General features: G+C 46.4%; 1 protein-coding gene across 2 annotated transcripts in view; it reads left to right on the top strand.

Annotated features, from left to right (window-relative positions):
* Positions 1-17,568, top strand: part of LOC137374586 (NXPE family member 3-like) — a 131,901-nt gene that overhangs the window by 25,063 nt on the left and 89,270 nt on the right. The window contains exon 1 of one of the 2 annotated variants that reach the window (XM_068040924.1): positions 9,244-9,344. The exons of the other annotated variant lie outside the window; for it this stretch is intronic. The gene's annotated coding sequence lies outside the window, so the exon portion shown is untranslated. Of the gene's footprint in view, positions 1-9,243; positions 9,345-17,568 lie in introns of those variants that run through there. 2 annotated transcript variants of the gene reach the window in all.

The raw sequence follows: 17,568 nt of genomic DNA, 5'->3' as shown, positions 1-17,568 counted from the left end.
CTTGTTTGAAAGTTCTGGTGATGAGGCATTCCGCCAAATGACTTTGGCGGTCTGCTCGGGGAACCATCCGACAGGATCCGCCATCTCCTTTTCCCGTAGGGCCTTGAGGACATTCTGTGCAGCCCACTGCCTAATGGATAGGTGGTCAAAGGTGTTTTTCCGCAGAAACTGCTCCACGAAGGATAGGTGGTATGGCACAGTCCAACTGGATGGAGCGTTCCGCGGCAATGTGACCAGGCCCATCCTTCGCAACACCGGGGACAGATAGAACCTCAGCACCAAGTGACACTTGGAGTTTGCGTACTGGAGGTCTACACACAGCTTGATGCAGCGGCACACGAACGTCGTCATCAGGATGAGCGCGACGTTGGGTACATTTTTCCCCCCTTATCCAGAGGTTTGAACATCGTGTCCCTCCAGACCCGGTCCATTTTGGATCCCCAGATGAAGTGGGAAATGGCTCGGGTGACCGCCACAGCGCAGGAGTGGGGTATGGGCCTGACCTGCGCCACGTACAGCAGCAATGTGAGCACCTCGCACCTGATGACCAGGTTCTTACCCACAAGGGAGAGAGATCACTGCCCCCACATGCTCAGCTTGTGTTGTACCTTGGCTACTCACTCCTCCCATGTTTTGGTGCACGCCCCGGCCCTTCCGAACCATATCCCCAGCACCTTCAGGTAGTCTGACCTGACAGTGAAGGGGACAAAGGATCGGTCAGCCCAGTTCCCAAAGAACATGGCCTCGCTCTTGCCGTGGTTAACTTTGGCTCCCGAGGCCAGTTCGAACTGGTCGCAGATGCTCATCAGTCTGCGCACGGACAGCGGATCTGAACATGATTTTTCTTGGAGGTCAGTCTAGTCTCTTTCCTTTCTGAGGGACAAATCATAAACCTCAATCTTATACCAGTAGGTATGTCATGTGACCATCTCTTTGTTTGAAACAGCAACCTCTGGAAGGATCTTGCAAATTCATTTTGATTCAGACATACTTGGTGAGGGGTAGTGTGGGGGAGGGGGGGCAGTTGCGGTTTGGCTCTTTCAAAGTCAAAGGGTGTCAAGGTCTTTTGATCACCACTATTGAGAAAACCAATCTTACTAATTGAATCAGTGGGCACCCCCATTGTTCCAGCTAGACTAGGTAATTTACTTCTGTCTCTCAGCCAGCCTTTGTCTGCTTAAATGCATAAATATGTGGTCATTCTTAGCTGTTCTGGTCTGCTTTTTTAAAAAGTTATTGGTGGTGTCTCGTAAAAAGTTTTCAAGCAGAGTTTCATACGATGAAATTAATATTTTTCCATTTGTCATGTGTGAGTTCTGTAACATACAATATATGTGAACTGCAAGAAAGGAGAGGAGCAAGAACCCAGGCAGATTCTATGTAACCTGATTGTTATTTGTGGTTTCTTAGAAAACTATAGTTATCTCCAAAAATTAACAAGCTCAGATGTGATTTTACTGTAAGTGATCTCTGTGTCAATGTTGCAGTATTCTCATCATTATATAGATGTAACATGTAACAAACTGGGCTGGTTTTTAAGAGCCTGCCGCCGATCTTGGCCGCCAGCTTAAAAAATGATGCCAACCCCTGCGGGCCACACGCCAAATAGCTTAAGCGCGGCGGCTCATTTAGATAACCAGGGCGGCCCATCCCTCCCAATCAGGTGGAGGGGGGCGGGCTGTCCAACCAGAGCAATAGCCTTAGCTGCCTGCGTGCAGGCGTTGGCACCATTTTTAAAGGGCAGCCAGCCCTGCTGGCATATTTACATTTTTAAAGAAAGATCCCCTAAAATTAAATAAATAAATTTCTTATGCACCTTTCCCAACCCTCAAAAACAATTTCAATGACTATTTGCACTTACCCCCCAAAACACTTAAATTTTGCATCTGACCTTCCCTCTCCAAAACTGCACGAAATTTAAGGTTCAACCCTTCCCAACATCCCCTACATCCATTCTATGCATCTGACCCCGTCTCCTCACCGCCCCCCCCACAGAGAAACTTACCTCCTCCACCTTCACCACCAGTGTGGCGCCGCGTTTCTACGGACGAGGATCTGAAAGCAGGGGAGTACCAACTGCTGCACTGAAGATAATGGTGAGCCCTCAAGATTGGAGAGAAGGGTATTTAAATTTATTAATTCCATTGATTTGCATATATAAATTGTGGTTCCGTCGCCCAGTGGTGGGGGACCCGCCATGGAGCCTTGCCATTGCCGGGAGGATTGGGCCCAGCCCTGTCAACATCGAGATTCATGGTGGGCCTCGTCTGGAGCCATGTTCAGGTGCCCTCCCCTCCTCCGCCACGGATAACGATGTCGAGGGCTCCTTAAAATCCAGCCCACTTGTGTACTTTGTATCTCACATTTTTAACAGGTGGCCCAGTGGGACAATGCAGGATTTTCACAATAGCTTGAGCCAGGCAATATTCGGAGGTTGGTTGATAACCTGTTTTCCCATGTGTTTAGTTCCCATCCCTAATTGCTTTTGAGAAAGTGATTATGAGATGCATTCTTACACCGCTGCAGTTCATTTGGTGAGGGTTCACTCACAGAGCTGTTAGGATGTGAGTTCCAGTGTTTTGATCCAGCAATGGTGAAAGAACTGCAATATATTTCCAAGTCAGGATGGTGAGTAGTTTGGAGGGGAACTTGGAGATTCCCACACATCTGTTGTTCTTGTCCTTCTAGGTGGAAGAGGTCATGAGTTTGCAAGGTGCTGTTAAAGGAGGTGTGGTGATTTGCTGCAGTGCGTCTTGTATATGGTACTTAGTGCCAGTGGTGCAGCGACTGAATGGTTAAGGTGGTGTTTGGGGTGCCAATCAAGTGGGCAGTTTTGTCCTGGATGGTGTTGAGATTCCTGAGTGTTATTGGAGTTACACTCATCCAGGCAAGTGGAGAGTATTGCATCACACTGCTGACTTGTGGCTTGTAAATGGCGGACAGACATTGGGGAGTCAGGAGTTGGGTCACTCCCAGCAGAATTCCCAGCCTCTGACCTGCTCTTGTCGCCACAATATTTATGTGGCTGGTCCAATTCAGTTTCTGGTCAATGGTAACCCACTGGATGCTGATAGTGGGGGATTCAGCAATGGCAGTGCCGTTGAATGTCATGGGAAATGGTTAGGTTCTTTTATAAAAGCAAATACTGCAGATGCTGGAAATCTGAAATAAAAACAAAAAGTGCTGGAAATAAACAGCAGGTCTGGCAGCATCTGTGGAGACAGAAGCAGAGTTAACATTTCAGGTCTGTGACCTTTCATCAGAACTGGCAAAGGTTAGAAAAGAATTACATTTTAAGCAAGTGAAGGGAGTTGGAGGTGGGGCATGGTGAGGAAGAGAACCAAAGGGGAGGTGTTTGATAGGGCAGAGGGCCGGAAAGATTAAATAACAAAGCTGTCCTGGGACAAAGGCAAAGCGTGTGTTAATGCTTTGTGGTGAAAGACAAGGATTAGTCCAGAGAGATTGTTAATAGCGGAATAATGAGCAGCTCTGACTACAGGAAAATCAGGCACATGGTTAAAAAAGAAAATTAATTAACAAAATATATAAAAATATTTTTAAAAGGCCAGTCATGCTCTGAAGTTATTGAACTCAATGTTCAGTCCATAAGGCTGTAGAGTTCCTAGTTGAAAGATCAGGTGCTGCTCCTCCAGCTTGCGTTGATGTTCACTGGAATACTGGAGCAGGCCAAAGACAGAAATGTTGGCATGAGAGCAGGAGGGAGGGGGTGTTGAAATTGCACGCGACCGGAAGCTCAGGGTCGTGCTTTCGGACTGAGCAGAGGTATTTCGGAAAGCGGTCACCCAATCTCCACTTGGTCTCTCCCATATAGAGGTGACCACATTGTGAGCATTGAATACAGTATACTAAATTGAAGGAAGTACAAATAAATCGCTGCTTCACTTGGAAGGAGTGTTTGGGGCCTTGGATGATGAGGAGAGAGGAGATAAAAGGACAGGTACTACACCTCCTGTGATTGCATGGGAAGGTGCTGTGGGAAAGGGACGAGATATCGGGGTCATGGACGAATGGACCAGGGTGTCAGGGAGGGAACGATCCCTTCGGAATGCTGACAGGGGAGGGGAAGGGAAGATGTGTTTGGTGGTGGCATCACGCTGGAGGTGGCAGAAATGGCGGAGGATGATCCTTTGGATGTGGAGGCTGGTGGGGTGGAAAGCAAGGACAAGGGGAACCCAGTCACGGTTCTGGGATGGAGAGGAAGGGTGAGGGCAGAAGTTCGAGAAATGGGTCAGACACGGTTGAGGGCCCTGTCAACCACAGTGGGGGGAATCCTCGGTTGAGGAAAAAGGAAGACACGTCAGAAGCACTGTTGTAGAAGATTGCATCATCAGAACAGATGCATCGGAGGCGGAGAAAATGGGAGAATGGGATGACGTCCTTACAGGAAACAGGGTGTGAGGAAGTGTAGTCAAGGTAGCTGTGAGAGTCGGTGGGCTTATAATGAATATTAGTAGACAGCCTATCCCCAAAGATGGAGATGTTTAGATTCTTTCCTGTTGGAGATCATCACTGCCTGGCACTTGTGTCATGCTAATGTTACTTTCCACTTACCAACCCAGTGTTGTCCAGGTCTTGCTGCATCTGGACATGGACTGCTTCAGTATCTGACGAGTTACGAATGGTGCTGAACATCATACAATCATTAGCAAACATCCCCATTCTTGACCTTATGATGGTGGGAAGGTCATTGATGAAGCAACTGAAGATGGCTGGGCCTTGGATACTAGCCTGAGGAACACCTGCAGTGATTCCTGGGGCTGAGATGATTGGCCTCCAACAACCACAACCATTTTCCTTTGTGCGAAGTATGACTCCAACCAGTGGAGTGTTGGAGAGTTTTCACCCTGATTCCCATTGACTACAATTTGACATGGGCTCCTTGATGTCATACTCACTCAAATGCTGCCTTGATAACAAGGGCAAACACTCTCACCTCCCCTCTTGAGTTCAGCTCTTTTGTCCATGTTTGGACCAAGGCTGTAATGAGGTCAGGAGCAAAATGGCCTTCGCGGAACCCAAATGGAGCATCAGTGAGCTGGTTGTTGCTGATTAGGTGGTGTTTGATAGCACTGTTGATGACATCATCTATCACTTTGTTGATGATCAAGAGTAGACTGATGGGGCAGTAATTACCTGGATTGGATTTGTCCTGCTTTTTGTGGACAGGACATACCTGGGCAATTTTCCACATCATTGGGTAGAGACCAGTGTTGTATCTGTACTGGAATAGTTTGGCTAGGGGCGTGGCTAGTTCTGCAGCACAAGTCTCCAGTACTATAGTCGGAATGTTGACATGGCCCATAGCTTTTGGAGTATCCAATGCCTACAGCCATTTCTTGATATCATGTGGAGTGAATCGAACTAGCTGAGGAGTGACATCTGTGATGATGGTGACCTCAGCAGGAGGCCGAGATGGATTATCTGGATAAAGGTGGTTGCAAATGCTTCAGCCTTGTCTTTTGCACTCGTGCTGGGCTCCTGCATCATTGAGGATGGGGATATTTGTGGAGCCACCTCCTCTGGTTAGTTGTTCAACTGCCCACCACCAATCATGACTGGATGTGGCAAGACTGCAGAGCTTTGAACTGATCTGTTGGTTGTGGGATGACTTAGCTCTATCTATTGCCTACTGCTTCCTCTGTTTAGCACGCAAGTAGTCCTGGGTTGTAGCTTCATCAGGTTGACACCTCATTTTTAGGTATGCATTGTGCTGCTCCTGGCTTGCCATCCTACCCTCTTCATTGAACCAGGGTTGATCCCCCGGCTTGATGGTAATGGTCGAATGTGGGAAAGGCCCTGCATGAGGTTACAGATTGTGGTTGAAATCAATTCTGCTGCTGCTGATGGTCCACAGTGCCTCATGGATGCCCAGTTTTGAGCTGCCAGATCTGTTCTGAATCTATCCCATTTAGCATGGTGATAGTGCCACACAACACAATGGAGGGTATCCTCAGTGTGAAGATGGAACTCATTTTCACAAGGAGTGCGTAGTGGTCATTTTTACCAGTACTGTCATGGACAGATGCATCTGCAATAGGGAGTTTGGAAAGGACAAGGTCTAGTAGATTCTTCCCTCTTGTTGGTTCCCTTACCACCTGCCGCAGGCCCAATCTGGCAGGTATGTCCTTCAGGACTCAGCCAGCTTGGTCAGTTGTGGTGCTACTGAGCTAGGTGATGGACCCAGAATACATTCTGTGCCCTTACCACCCTCAGTGCTTCTTCCAAGTGGTGTTCAACATGGAGTAATACTGATTCACCAGCTGAGGGGGTGGTGGTGGTGGGGGCAGTAGGTGATAATCAGCAGGAGGTTTCCTTGCCCATGTTTGGCCTGATGCCATGAGACTTCTTGGGGTCCAGAGACAATGTTGAGGACTTCCAATGATAAATAGAGGTTTTACTCTTGTAATGTATGATACCTTGACTTAATGTGAATTTCTGGCTTGTAACACTGCCAGCTATCCATTTTATGAAATGCTTCAGCTTACATGAATGTTACAGATTCTTCTTCCCATGAGCTTGTTTAGAACAAAAGGCTGGATTTTAAGTTCCTGATGTGCTGGGAGCAGGGTGGTGGTGGGGGCATGGAGTCCGGTTATGTGTGGAAAATCCCAATGTAGGTGCAGCACATCTGTCAGTGACTTTTTAACCCAGTCCCTGCGTAACCATATAATTTTCAGGTTTCCCAGCCAGTTAGTGTGAGCGGGTGGCTGATGACCCCCCATGAGTGTATCACAACTCCTATATTTAAAGGGTCACTGCAAACTTGTAATTTGATGGTATTTCGAGTTGGGGGCACAAGGGATTGACAGAATAGAGACCAGAGATTCAAAGGCTGCACCTTATTTTTGTGATGCCCCCCCCTAATGTGATGCTAGGGCCTGTAAGGGGCCGCAGAGAAATACTCTTCCCTACTGATGGGAGGAAGAAGCCTGTCAGTGAAACAAAGAAGTCATGGCTGGAGGTTGTGCGTGAGGTCAGTAGCAAGAATGTGGTGCCAGGCTCATAGATTCAATGACGAATGTGGTTTAATGACCTAAGCAGGGCAGGAAAGGTGAGTACAGTGGGACATTCAACTACATCTGATGTGTGTTTTATCCCAACCCCCTCACTCTGCCTTCTTACATCACTCCTCACTCTAACTTATCTTGGAGGTACACCCATCCCTCTCTGTCTGTGCACCAGCTCACATTCCCATCTGTCCATGCACCACTGACACTTCTTTCCTTCCTTGCAGAAGAAATGAGCACACAGCATGAGGGAGAGACAGAACTAGACATGACCCTCCAATAATCTCGCAACTGCTGTTGCAGAGGAGGAAGTGCTGGACATAGCAGAGTCTCAACATGCCTGTAAATCGGAGATGGGGAGATGGAGACCTCTCAGCCAGCTGGTTTCAGAATTAAGTATCAAGCAGGCACCTGACAGAGAACATTCACTCATGTTGAATTGGTGTCAGCAATCAGTGAAATATGATCATGTGCATAACGATTGCCTGCGTGGAGTATCAAACGCGGCAAGTGAACAGGTGCAGACCTTCACAAATGTCTTGCACATTATGAATGGCACCTTATATAGGATGCATAATACCCTAACCTTGGACATTCATTGCTAGTGGTTTCCAGTTTACTGCCAGCAGGGAAGTGTGAGTGGACCATGAGAGGGATGAGGATGAAAGGGAATATAGAAGTGGGGACTCATAGAGTCATAGAATCATGGAGTTATACAGCACAGAAACAGGCCCTGCTGCCCACTGTGTCTGTGCCGGCCATCAAGCACCTGTCTATTCTAATCCCATTTTTCAATGCTTGGCCTGTAGCCTTGTATGCTATGGCATTTCAAGTGCTCATCTAAATACTTCTTAAATGTTGTGAGGGTTCCTGCCTCTACCACCTCTTCAGGCAGTGTATTCCAGATTCCAACCACCCTCTGGGTGAAAAATTCTTTCCTCAAATCCCTTCTAAACCTTCTGCCCCTTACCTTAAATCTATGCCCCCTGGTTATTGACACCTCCACTAAGGGAAGAAATTTCTTCCTATCTACCCTATCTATGCCCCTCATAATTTTGTATACCTCAATCATGTTCCCCCTCAGCCTTCTCTGCTCTGAGGAAAACAACCCTAGCCGATCCAGTCTCTCTTCTTAGCTGAAATGCTCCAGCCCAGGCAACATCCTGGTGAATCTCCTCTCCACCCTCTCCACTGCAATCATATCCTTTCTATAGTGTGGCGACCAGAACTGTACACAGTACTCAAGCTGTGGCCTAACTAGCGTTTTATACAGCTCCATCATAACTTCTATGCCTCAGCTAATAAAGGCAAGTATCCCATATGTCTTCCTAACCACCTTATCTACCTGTGCTGCTGCCTTCAGTAATCTATGGACATGTACACCAAGGTCCCTCTAACCCTCTGTACTTCCTAGGGTCCTACCATCCATTGTATATTCCCTTGCCTTGTTAGTCCTCCCAAAATGCATCACCTCACAGTTCTCAGGATTAAATTCCATTTGCCACTGCTCCGCCCATCTTACCAGCTCATCAAGATCATCCTGTAATCTAAGGCTTTCCTCCTCACTATTTAGGACACCACCACAGCTCAAAGCAATTCCACTTTTCACCCACATCCCCCCACCCACCGCCCCGTCAGTCAGTACCCCACATGCTGCCTTGTATCCGAATGGCTGAGTCTGTCTCGACACAGTTGCAGGTGGAGCAGTCTTTGATGGGGCTCTCACAGGTGCCAAAACCCAGAGGACATTGGCCAGGAGCATCACAGCAGTCAGAGCAGGAATCTGAGCAGCTGGCACAGTGTTAGATTGGGGAGTTTCTGTTGTATTTTCAAGCCATGTAAATATTATTTTTTTCCACCACTTTTACATGTTGCCTATTTTTGGTTGTTGCCTGGCAAATATGTGTCAAATGGTAAGATTTGAATTGATGCTGAGCAATGGGGGGCTGTGAAAGGAAGGCTTGGTTGTTTGTAGGACTGCTATGTATTGGGGGAATGGCTGTCAGCTGGGTGAAATGGTAGAATGTAAGTCAACCTCACAATAATGAGGGCATCCTGGGTAGCAGTGTGTGTCGCTGCTGGTGCATTGGCCACATCACATTCTGCCTCTTCCTCTTTGAAATTATCTGAAGAGGCTCTGAGTTCTGTTCCTTGTTCTTCCTACAGGTTTAAACCCCACTGCTGTGTAATGTTGTGCAGAGCGCCATGATGATTCTGAAGACGCTGGTTGATGTGTCATGAAGGGCACCTCCAGATCTGTCCAGAAACCTGAAGCGCATCTTCAGCATGTTGATTCCTTGCTAAATGACACATCTGGTAGTTATATACCTTTCATTGTTTCACTCTTGGTCGTCACTGGTTGGGTTCCTCGTGGGTGTCACAGCCACTTTTTAAATGGGTCGCCCTCATCTCTGAACAATCAGCCGGTGACTCTGCTTCACGTTGCAAAGAGATGAGGGAGGGTGGACTACTACAGGATGAAAGCATCATGGCAGATGCCCAGAGATCTTCCACACCACTAAATAATAATCTTTGCCTGGTTGCACATTGATAGAGTGGAAGCCATTGTGATTGATGAATATGCCTGGGTTATTTGGGGGCATTAATTGTCACATGTGTGCAGTCAATGATGCCCTGCACCTGTGGGAAGCTAGCAAGAGTCTCAAACTTGAATGTCCACTCATTCTGACTGTTATCATTGTTGTCAAAGTTGGCATATTTGATGCCTTTGTAGGGCATGAGAGTCCCTTACTGAGTCTCACTTAGGTTTGGAGCCACAGAGAGATACAGCACCAAAACAGGCCCTTCGGCCCAATGAGTCCACACTGACCCATTTATACTAATCCCACATTAATCCCATCCCCCTCAATCTCATACCACCGACCTACACCAGGGACAATTTACCTATCAACCTGCAAGTCTTTGGCATGTGGGAGAAAACCAGAGCACCCAGAGGAAACCCACATGATCACAGGGAGAACTTGCAAATTCTGCACAGGCAGTACCCAGAACTGAACCTGGGTCGCTGGAGCTGTGAGGCTGCAGTGCGAACCACTGTGCCACCCCTGGACTTTGGACGCAAAAGGAATGAGTGACTCAATACCAAATAATGTGTAAAAATAATTTTTATTAAATAATTATTAAACAATTATTTCTGACAAAAAAATAGGAAAGAAAGATAACTATTAAAAAGAAAGGAAGGAAAAGTGTATAGAAAGACAACAATCGTATACACAAATACTATTGTCGACAGGAATAGTGCCGGAAGACTGGAGGATAGCAAATGTTGTCCCCTTGTTCAAGAAGGGGAGTAGAGACAGCCCTGGTAATTATAGACCTGTGAGCCTTACTTTGGTTGTGGGGAAAATGTTGGAAAAGGTTATAAGAGATAGGATTTATAATCATCTTGAAAAGAATAAGTTCATTAGCGATAGTCAGCACGGTTTTGTGAAGGGTAGGTCGTGCCTCACAAACCTTATAGAGTTTTTTGAGAAGGTGACCAAACAGGTGGATGAGGGTAAAGCCGTGGATGTGGTGTATATGGATTTCAGTAAGGCGTTTGATAAAGTTCCCCACGGTAGGCTATTGCAGAAAATACGGAAGTATGGGATTGAAGGTGATTTAGTGCTTTGGATCAGAAATTGGCTAGCTGAAAGATGGTGGTTGATGGCAAATGTTCATCCTGGAGTTTAGTTACTAGTGGTGTACCGCAAGGATCTGTTTTGGGGCCACTGCTGTTTGTCATTTTTATAAATGACCTGGATGAGGGTGTAGAAGGGTGGGTTAGTAAATTTGCGGATGACACGAAGGTCGGTGGAGTTGTGGATAGTGCCGAAGGATGTTGTAGGGTACAGAGGGACATAGATAGGCTGCAGAGCTGGGCTGAGAGATGGCAAATGGAGTTTAATGCGGAAAAGTGCGAGGTGATTCACTTTGGAAGGAGTAACAGGAATGCAGAGTACTGGGCTAATGGGAAGATTCTTGGTAGTGTAGATGAACAGAGAGATCTTGGTGTCCAGGTGCATAAATCCCTGAAGGTTGCTACCCAGAATAATAGGGCTGTTAAGAAGGCATATGGTGTGTTAGCTTTTATTAGTAGGGGGATCGAGTTTCGGAGCCACGAGATCATGCTGCAGCTGTACAGAACTCTGGTGAGACCGCACCTGGAGTATTGCGTGCAGTTCTGGTCACCGCATTATAGGAAGGATGTGGAAGCTATGGAAAGGGTGCAGAGGAGATTTACTAGGATGTTGCCTGGTATGGAGGGAAGGTCTTACGAGGAAAGGCTGAGGGACTTGAGGTTGTTTTCGTTGGAGAGAAGGAGGAGGAGAGGTGACTTAATAGAGACAAATAAGATAATCAGAGGGTTAGATAGGGTGGATAGTGAGAGTCTTTTTCCTCGGATGGTGATGGCAAACACGAGGGGACATAGCTTTAAGTTGAGGGGTGATAGATATAGGACAGATGTCAGAGGTAGTTTCTTTACACAGAGAGTAGTAGGGGCGTGGAACGCCCTGCCTGCAACAGTAGTAGGCTCGCCAACTTTAAGGGCATTGAAGTTGTCATTGGATAGACATATGGATGAAAATGGAATAGTGTAGGTCAGATGGTTTCACAGGTCGGCGCAACATCGAGGCCCGAAGGGCCTGCACTGCGCTGTAATATTCTAATTCTAATTCTATAACCCCAAATTGTCTGCTCAAGCCAGCTCCCTAAAAAGGTACCGTTCCCCCTTGGTACATACATCACAAGTCTCCGGAGAACCTTGCACAGGGGTGGACTTTCCAGTCAGTCACTCCATTGACTTCCCTTCCTCCGTAATCTTCATAGAACATAGAACATAACAGCGCAGTACAGGCCCTTCAGCCCTCGATGTTGCGCCGACCTGTGAAACCATCTGACCTACACTATTCCATTTTCATCCATATGTCTATCCAATGACCACTTAAATGCCCTTAAAGTTGGCGAGTCTACTACTGTTGCAGGCAGGGCGTTCCACGCCCCTACTACTCTCTGTGTAAAGAAACTACCTCTGACATCTGTCCTATATCTATCACCCCTCAACTTAAAGCTATGTCCCCTCGTGTTTGCCATCACTATCCGAGGAAAAAGGCTCTCACTATCCACCCTGTCCAACCCTCTGATTATCTTATATGCCTCTATTAAGTCACCTCTTCTCCTCCTTCTCTCTAACGAAAACAACCTCAAGTCCCTCAGCCTTTCCTCGTAAGACCTTCCCTCCATACCAGGCAACATCCTAGTAAATCTCCTCTGCACCTTTTCCAAAGCTTCCACATTCTTCCTATAATGCGGTGACCAAAACTACACGCAATACTCCAGGTGCGGCCGCACCAGAGTTCTGTACAGCTGCAGCATGACCTCGTGGCTCCTAAACTCGATCCCCCTACGAATAAAAGCTAACACACCATATGCCTTCTTAACAGCTCTATTAACCTGGGTGGCAACTTTCAGGGATTTATGTACCTGGACACCAAGATCTCTCTGTTCATCTACACTACCAAGAATCTTCCCATTAGCCCAGTATTCTGCAATCCTGTTACTCCTTCCGAAGTGAATCACCTCACACTTTTCCGCATTAAACTCCATTTGCCATCTCTCAGCCCAGCTCTGCAGCCTATCTATGTCCCTCTGTACCCTCCAACATCCTTCGGCACTATCCACAACTCCACCGACCTTCGTGTCATCCGCAAATTTACTAACCCACCCTTCCACACCCTCATCCAGGTCATTTATAAAAATGACAAACAGCAGTGGCCCCAAGACAGATCCTTGCGGTACTCCACTAGAAACTATACTCCAGGATGAACATTTACCATCAACCACCACCCTCTCTCTTCTTTCAGCTAGCCAATTTCTGATCCAAAGCTCTAATTCACCTTCAATCCCATACTTCTGTATTTTCTGTAATAGCCTACCGTGGGGAACTTTATCAAACGCCTTACTGAAATCCATATACACCACATCCACGGCTTTACCCTCATCCACCTGTTTGATCACCTTGTCAAAAATCTCAATAAGGTTTGTGAGGCACGACCTACCCTTCACAAAACCGTGCTGACTATCTCTAATGAACTTATTCTTTTCAAGATGATTATAAATCCTGTCTCTTATAACCTTTTCCAACATTTTACCCACAACCGAAGTAAGGCTCACAGGTCTATAATTACCAGGGCTGTCTCTACTCCCCTTCTTGAACAAGGGGACAACATTTGCTATCCTCCAGTCTTCCGGCACTATTCCTGTCGACAATGACGACATAAAAATCAAGGACAAAGGCTCTGCAATCTCCTCCCTGGCTTCCCAGAGAATCCTAGGATAAATCCCATCTGGCCCAGGGGACTTATCTATTTTCACACTTTCCAAAATTGCTAACACCTCCTCCTTGTGAACCTCAATCCCATCTAGCCTAGTAGTATCTATCTCAGTATTCTCCTCGACAACATTTTCTTTCTCCACTGTAAATACTGACGAAAAATATTCATTTAACACTTCCCCTATCTCCTCCGATTCCACACACAACTTCCCACTACTATCCTTGATTGGCCCTAACCTATCTCTAGTCATTCCTTTATTCCTGATATACCTATAGAAAGCCTTAGGGTTTTCTTTGATCCTATCCGCCAATGACTTCTCATGTCCTCTCCTTGCTCTTCTTATCTCTCCCTTTAGATCCTTCCTGGCTAGCTTGTAACTCTCAAGCGCCCTAACTGAGCCTTCACGTCTCATCCTAACATAAGCCTTCTTCTTCCTCTTGACAAGCTCTTCAACTTCTTTAGTAAACCACGGCTCCCTCGCTCGACAACTTCCTCCCTGCCTGACAGGTACATACTTATCAAGGACACGCAGTAGCTGCTCCTTGAATAAGCTCCACATTTCGATCGTGCCCATCCCCTGCAGTTTCCTTCCCCATCCTACGCATCCTAAATCTTGCCTAATCGCATCATAATTTCCTTTCCCCCAGCTATCATTCTTGCCCTGCTGTATATGCCTGTCCCTGCCCATCGCTAAGGTAAACCTAACCGAATTGTGATCACTATCACCAAAGTGCTCACCAACATCTAAATCTAACACCTGGCCGGGTTCATTACCCAGTACCAAATCCAATGTGGCATCGCCCCTGGTTGGCCAGTCTACATACTGTGTCAGAAAACCCTCCTGCACACACTGGACAAAAACAGACCCATCTAAAGTACTCGAACTACAGTATTTCCAGTCAATATTTGGAAAGTTAAAGTCCCCCATAACCACTACCCTGTTACTCTCGCTCCTGTCAAGAATCATCTTTGCTATCCTTTCCTCTACATCTCTGGAACTATTTTGAGGTCTATAGAAAATTCCCAACAGGGTGACCTCTCCTCTCCTGTTTCTAACCTCGGCCCAGACTACCTCGGTAGACGAGTCCTCAAATGTCCTTTCTGCCGCTGTAATACTTTCCTTGATTAACAATGCCACACCCCCCCCTCTTTTGCCATCTTCTCTGTTCTTAGTGAAACATCTAAATCCCGGAACCCGCAACATCCATTCCTGTCCCTGCTCTACCCATGTCTCTGAAATGGCCACAACATCAAGATCCCAGGTACCAACCCATGCTGCAAGCTCACCCACCTTATTCCGGATGCTCCTGGCGTTGAAGTAGACACATTTTAAACCAAGCTCTTGCTTGCCAGTGCCCTCTTGTGTCCTTATAACCTTATACCTGACCTCACTACTCTCAACATCCTGCACACTGGAACTACAATTTAGGTTCCCATCCTCCTGCTGAATTAGTTTAAACCCCCCCGAAGAGCACGAGCAAATCTCCCCCCCAGGATATTGGTACCCCTCTGGTTCAGGTGAAGACCATCCTGTTTGTAGAGGTCCCACCTACCACCTACCTTCAGTGGTTGACAAGTCTTCTCCGGCTGCAGAACCGAATGTTGATGTTGTGCCACATTTAAGTTCAATTTCTGGCTCCATTCCAGCCTTCCAAAGCTTCCATCCAGACTTTTTCAAAACAAGAGTCTGACAAGAGTTCTTCTCAAATTTTTCTTACAGGCACTATGAGGCCGTTCAGGCTTTTGACACATCCTTTGATGGTGTCTCTCACCTGCCATCAATTATGTTATACTGTCCATCAATTAAACTCCATCTGCTGACACCATTCCACAATTGACCACCCCATGTGCAAGGTTATCCATTGTCCTGGCTTGTAGATCAAGGGTCATTGAATACTGAAAGAACTGACCCCTATTTAAACAATTGGAAACAATCTTGATTTTTAAGAGAAAAACAGTAATTTAGACAAAACAACAGCTGCGAACATGGTCTGCTTTGACCAGCATGAAAACAAAATGAAGGAGTTCTTGGGAAAAACAAGTTCACAGTTAATAAAAGTATTACTACTGATCACCATTGATTACATAATTAATGAATTATTTAACTTAATCGGAGCACAATCACACTTAGTTTCAAACCAGTGTCTACAAAGTGAACTTTTAAAATTCAATACATGTTTAATACATTAAAAAAAATCAAGAGCAAAGCAGAAGTAAAATGCAGAAATATAAAAGTGCAAAAAGTCATGTCTGCAGGCCTCAGGCCTACAATAAACACAAATTACTGCAGATGCTGGAAATCTGAAATCTGTGTTCTGATGAAAGGAGACTGACCTGAAACGTTAACCCTGCTTCTCTCCACAGATGATGCCAAACCTGCTGAGTTTTTACAGCACTTTCTGTTTGGCCTCAGGCCTACACCTTGGCAAACAACCCAAAAGTCACCTGTCTTCTGCATTTGTGACTGGGAAATCATGCAAATTCTCCATCAAAACCCTGGCAGGATCCAGAGGCAAAGAAGTTGAGGGTGATGGTGACTGACAGCCACTGGTAAGGCGCAGCCTTCAGGCCCAGCTTGCAGCAGGTTCCAGCAGACTGTGAATGTCTACCACTACCTGATGTGAGCCTCCTGCGACACTAGTGTTCTGAAATACTGAGGAAGCTTATCTTCTGTTGTGTACCCCGTGAGTCAGGTATAACATCCTTTGAGCTCTACCTCCCTGCTGATACCCTCTCTGCTGTGGAGCTGCAGGCCTCTGAGGATCAAGCTGGTACTGCTGCTGCTGCTGCTGTTCCTGCTCCTGCTGGTGCTTCTCCTGCTGCTGGTCATTTTGGTCCTCATCTGAGGTTCAAAGTAACACGGCAAAAGTGAAACCCATGCTGATCTGATAGGTCAGGGCTTCAAAGTGGAGCCCAAAATTCAGGCCAAAGTTTCTACAAGTTTTTTCTGGTAGGACATTGTGGGTTCAGGTTCCACTCCAGAGATTTGAACATATAATCCAGGCCTGGAACTGCACTGTAGCAATGCGGGAGTGCTGCACTGTCAGAGTTGATGTGTTTCAGATCAGAAGTTAAGCTGAGGTGCTGTGTGCTCTCTTAGCTGGACGAGCAGGAGCAGGGGTGTCCTGGTTGGCATTTATCCCTTCCCAACACTTCAAACAGATTATCTGTTTGTGGGAACTTGCTGTCCTGAATTGGCTGTCATGTTTCCTACATTGCAACAGTGATTACATTTTTTAAAAAGTGCTTAACTGGTTATAAAGTACTTTCAAATGTCCTGAGCTTGTGGGCTCTATATACATAAGATTGTGATTCAAGTCCCACTGCAGGGACTTGGCACATCATCTACTCTGACACTACAGTTCAATACTGTGGGAGTACTTCAATGTCGGAGATACCATCTTTTGGAGAAGCAACATTTAGGGCTGAATATTAACTCCCTAAACAGATGGGTTGGGCTCAGGTCAGAGGATCTGAAACAACAACACATCTCGCCTTGAACTCACCCACCTCTGGTGTGAACGAAGGAGGGATAAGTGTTAGGTGATGAGATAATGCTGTGGGATCTTTGACATCCACCCGAGAGGGCAGACAGGGGCTCGGTTTAACAGCTCATTAGAAACACTGCATAGAGTTTAGAAGTGGAACCTAGATTTTGAGGTTATTTGTAGTGCCTCTTCTACAACCTTGGCTGAGAATGCACACATTAGGAAATACTAGGTTCCTGCGCTGTGCTGAGTTACTTGAAGAGTGGCAGCAGAAGTACTTTGATACATGTCTCCTGGGTTAAGGAGGCATCTAACCTTCCATGGTTTCTACACCTGATTGGCATCAGTTGGTGAGGGACAAAAGTGGAGAGTACCTATCGGTCATGTACAGCTTTGTGTACTTGGATACACTTTATAACACAGACTATGCAGATTGTGAAGAACTTAGCAATTAGGAAAGCAAATGGTATGTTGGCCTTTATCGCAAGAGGATTTGAGCACAGGAGCAAAGAAGTCTTGCTTCAGTTGTATAGAGGATTAGTGAGGCCACACCTAGAATATTATGTGTAGTTCTGCTCCCATTGCCTGAGGAAGGATATACTTGCCATAGAGGGAGTGCAGCGGAGGTTCACCAGACTGATTCCTGGAGTGGTGGAATTGTCCTATGAGGAGAGATTGAGGAGACTAGGCCTGTATTCTCTGGAGTTTAGAAGAATG

The sequence above is a fragment of the Heterodontus francisci genome, chromosome 10 (assembly GCF_036365525.1).
Source record: "Heterodontus francisci isolate sHetFra1 chromosome 10, sHetFra1.hap1, whole genome shotgun sequence".
In the NCBI taxonomy this organism is placed as follows: Eukaryota; Metazoa; Chordata; class Chondrichthyes; order Heterodontiformes; family Heterodontidae; genus Heterodontus; species Heterodontus francisci.
This window is presented reverse-complemented; position numbering and strand designations above follow the sequence as displayed.